Source organism: Oncorhynchus mykiss, chromosome 17, assembly GCF_013265735.2.
Source record: "Oncorhynchus mykiss isolate Arlee chromosome 17, USDA_OmykA_1.1, whole genome shotgun sequence".
Lineage (NCBI taxonomy): Eukaryota > Metazoa > Chordata > Actinopteri > Salmoniformes > Salmonidae > Oncorhynchus > Oncorhynchus mykiss.
In genome coordinates this window covers 48,428,517-48,433,173 of record NC_048581.1, presented here as the reverse complement: position 1 = coordinate 48,433,173, position 4,657 = coordinate 48,428,517, and the positions used below count along the sequence as shown (strand labels likewise).

Sequence of the window (4,657 nt, the reverse complement as noted above, 5' to 3'; positions counted from 1 at the left end):
AATGCATTTTTAAATGCATTGTGGTTAAGGTAGAGTACGATTTCATTTAATAATTTAATTAGAAGTGTTTTAACACCAATCATAGTCAAACTATCGCAAACTGTTTGACTTGAAAGAATTCTAAACAGATTTTTTTAAAGAGCCGTTTTGGAGCCAAAAGAGCCGTGTTTGCATCTTTTACTTTCGGTTTTGTACACCAGCTTCAAACAGTAGTGATGGTATGTTTGATACCGATGTGGTATTCGGGTGCAGAGACGCAGAGTGAGGGACAGCATGATTTGTGTTAACCCGAGGGCAGCTGCCCTCAGAGCCATGTCGCAGAGGCTACATAGAAGGTCATACCGTGTTCCTGGACCAAACTCGTTATGGCACCTTGATGGAAACCACAAACTGATAAGGTAGATGTATCTTTGTGATAGATACAATTATCTATATCACTGGTGAGAAGTTGTACATTGTAACATCTCAAATTGTTCATCAACTTGTTCATCAACAACTAACAGTTCAGTTTAGCAAGCAATGGCCCAATATGTCAATCATGTCGATAATAATTGTTCTTATTGTGTTTCTGCTACTTCTGTAATCGATAGAATATCTGCATCATGAAATTAACAAACATGCTTATATTGAGGACATACTGAGGCAAAAACGGTTGGAACAAAGTATTTGTGTCTAAGGGTGAACAACAGGAGAGTCTGTCCTCTTGACCCATTAACTTGACTCATTAACATTGTTCCACAGTTTGGATGTTAATTTAATGCATGGTCTGCTGCTTTGTTATATACTGCAGGAACCTGATGGAGCATGTAAGTGGTAAAGGAGGATGGTGATGTTTGTATATTTCATGTGTTCAGATTTTGTATCAACCCGGGCTGTGTTTTCTGATTTAGGTGGAGGATAGTCATGCATGGTGGCATTGATGGGTTGCAGCCGCCGTGTTTCTCCGTGCTTCCAGCAACAATGGCAGCAGTACTGTATTGGATTGCTTCATGAATGCTGTCTCCAGATATGGCGTTCCCTCCAGAGTTAGAACGGACCATGGAGGGGAAAACAACACTGTCTGCTTGTTGAATGTAATACATATTGAAAATATTATTAAAAAAATTGAGCTACATGCATCCTTAAAATGTTGTCTTGACCTACACATTGATTACATTCTATAGTGAGTGATGCATGTGGCTACATTTTTTTTCTGTAAATCATTTTCAGAACGCAATCACATTATGTTGGACAGCTTTATTGCTTTCTCCATGTTTTTGAAATGTATAAGCCTTTAAATTACCTTTTACAGACTACTTCTACAAACGAGGCTACACTTGTGGCAGCACCTATTCCTGTGGCACCCCATCTTCTGCACTTCTTGTGGCCCCCCTCCACCTATACCACTTTCTGTGGCCCCTCCACCATTCCCCAAGGCTTATCGTCCACCTTCACCACACTTTTCTGTTGGTGTTGGTGATGACAATGAGTAAGTCATCCCTGCAAATAATTAAATGTCTTGTTATTACAGATGAATTGTGGGAAGTATCTGAGCTTTGTTATTCTGAATGTCTCTTTTAGTGTTGACCTCCAAACACTGCTGAAGTTAATGAGATGCCAACCAAATGAATGTGATGATGGACAACGTTTATGATTGTGCAATGAGAGGCTTTAAGAGAGCCCGCTTTAATCCAGAGCCAAAAGTATACATGGTTTTTAGGGATGCTGATGGAAAAGGGGCAGCTGATGAGGGTGGTCCCTCAAGAGAATTTCTCTGGCTGCTAATGAGTGCCATCCATTCCTCTGCAATATTTGAGGGACCTGATTGACAAAAATGCCTTTCTTGCAACTCTCAAGGTGAGTTACACTTTTAAACCAACAAAGACACGTTTGTTTATGGCAATATATATGACTTTAGTAAGACATTTGATTTTTGTATGTAATGTGTCCTTTATTTACTGTTTGTCTTCTGTGTGACAGCAACATGGGGGTGCAGAGCCACATTTTTTCAGAGAGGCTATACAGGCAAGTGTGTGGCCTACAACCTCCTGTGCCAGAACTGAAAGAAATTGCAGAATACACTTTACACTGTGATGGATGTTATGTTACTGTTAATTTGCACTAAGTTTGAACAAAAATGTGGGTTGTAGTTCATGAGAACTTTTCCACATGGATTTGGTTTATTTTTGTTGGCAGTCGATCTTTAAGGGTAGTGATAATCAGTTTATTGTTATGCTAATATTTCCCAAAACACAGTTCAATAAACAATCTAAGATCCAGTTAGCACAAACTGTTGACGAGGCACAGGAAGTGATCATGTTGGGTCCAGTGCGATACATTCGTACATTGGAGAGGGATGCCCTGGTGGAGTCAGCCACAAAGTTCTACTTAGAAAGCAGGATACGGGATGCTCTTGAGCAGTGAGTTTCCATATATCTAAGGAATCTCAAGTTTAGTTAAATTCTTCAGGGCAAATTCATATACTTTTTTTTCCTTTATAGATTCAAAGAGGGTCTGGAGTGTCTAGGTCTCCTGTCTTACATGAATAGACACTCAAGCCTCTTCAGAGAGGTTTTCATCTATGCTGAGAAACCTCTTTTGGCCAAAGACATAGCTTCTCTCTTCAAAGCAGAGCGCTCCCCACCTGGTACCAATCAAAGTTTTCAAAAACATTACAAATAACCAGAATCAATTGGACACAGTAATACATAATGCAGCTTTAATATTTAAATAAATGTATGATTTCTTAGTGGGTAATAAAGGTAAATAAAGAGCAATAGAGAGAGGAGTCAAATGTTTCTGGAGGGACTGACTTCTGGAGGTGGAAGGTTAGATGCAAAACCATGATCATTGAAGTAACACATCAGTAAAACATCACCTAATCACTCTCACAACTGTGGGACAGCATTTTGTAGCCTTATTCTTCCATGGGCCCCCTAAGAATGTAATAGATAAATGAAATCCCAAACTACTTTCACTTAAGAGTATTGTGTTCTCCAACAAGTGTTACTTATGGACTTTAATGTCCTCCCCTTTCCTTTTTTCAGGGGGGAATACATACCCTTTAACCATGGAGAATTTTTACTTCAGGGGCTTCAGCATTCCTAGGCTGGGATTGCCAGTGGAGCCACAGCTACAGTTCTCTGCCACCGCACGGCAAGCGGTACCGGAGCGCCAAGTCTAGGTCCAAGAGGTTTCGAAACAGATTCTACCCCCAAGCCATAAGACTACTGAACATCTAATCATATGGCTACCCAGATTATTTGCTGCTACTCTATCTATGCATAGTCACTTTAATATCTCTACCTACATGTATATATTAACTCGACTAACGAGTGTCCCAGCACATTCTCTGTACCGGTATCCCCTGTATATAGACTCGCTATTGTTATTTTACTGATGCTCTTTAATTACTTACTTTTCTTCTTGCATTGTTGGTTATGGGCTTGTAAGTAAGCATTTCACTATTGTATTTGGCGCATGTGACAAATACAATTTGATTTGATTTAAATAATTCATTTAGGGGGAATTATCCAAAACGTTTATTGCATGACCAGTATATGCATGACATTTCTATGTTCGGAATACTGCAGCCAATGTTAATTGATGTGTCCCAAAATAATTGATATTATGAAAGTTTCCGACAGGATTGTCCCTCAGCAAAAAAAAGTTGCGTGGTGAAATTTTCAAAAACATTACAAACAACCAGAATCAATTGGACACAGTATTACATAATGCAGCTTTAATATTTAAATAAATGTATGATTTCTTAGTGGGTAAACTGAGCATTATGCAAAGTAGTTAAGTCATGTACAGTCCCTTGCGAAAGTATTCGGCCCCCTTGAACTTTGCGACCTTTTGCCACATTTCAGGCTTCAAACATAAAGATATAAAACTGTATTTTTTTGTGAAGAATCAACAACAAGTGGGACACAATCATGAAGTGGAACGACATTTATTGGATATTTCAAACTTTTTTAACAAATCAAAAACTGAAAAATTGGGCGTGCAAAATTATTCAGCCCCCTTAAGTTAATACTTTGTAGCGCCACCTTTTGCTGCGATTACAGCTGTAAGTCGCTTGGGGTATGTCTCTATCAGTTTTGCACATCGAGAGACTGAAATTTTTTCCCCTTCCTCCTTGCAAAACAGCTCGAGCTCAGTGAGGTTGGATGGAGAGCATTTGTGAACAGCAGTTTTCAGTTCTTTCCACAGATTCTCGATTGGATTCAGGTCTGGACTTTGACTTGGCCATTCTAACACCTGGATATGTTTATTTTTGAACCATTCCATTGTAGATTTTGCTTTATGTTTTGGATCATTGTCTTGTTGGAAGACAAATCTCCATCCCAGTCTCAGGTCTTTTGCAGACTCCATCAGGTTTTCTTCCAGAATGGTCCTGTATTTGGCTCCATCCATCTTCCCATCAATTTTAACCATCTTCCCTGTCCCTGCTGAAGAAAAGCAGGCCCAAACCATGATGCTGCCACCACCATGTTTGACAGTGGGGATGGTGTGTTCAGCTGTGTTGCTTTTACGCCAAACATAACGTTTTGCATTGTTGCCAAAAAGTTCAATTTTGGTTTCATCTGACCAGAGCACCTTCTTCCACATGTTTGGTGTGTCTCCCAGGTGGCTTGTGGCAAACTTTAAACAACACTTTTTATGGATATCTTTA

General features: G+C 39.5%; 1 long non-coding RNA gene across 1 annotated transcript; it reads left to right on the top strand.

The window, feature by feature from the left end:
- Positions 1-265: 265 nt before the first annotated feature.
- Positions 266-3,786, top strand: LOC118940473. The gene is made up of 6 exons (XR_005036996.1): positions 266-1,073; positions 1,292-1,468; positions 1,561-1,836; positions 1,960-2,399; positions 2,481-2,626; positions 3,027-3,786. It is a non-coding gene; the product is annotated as an uncharacterized LOC118940473 (long non-coding RNA).
- The last annotated feature ends 871 nt before the right edge of the window (positions 3,787-4,657 follow it).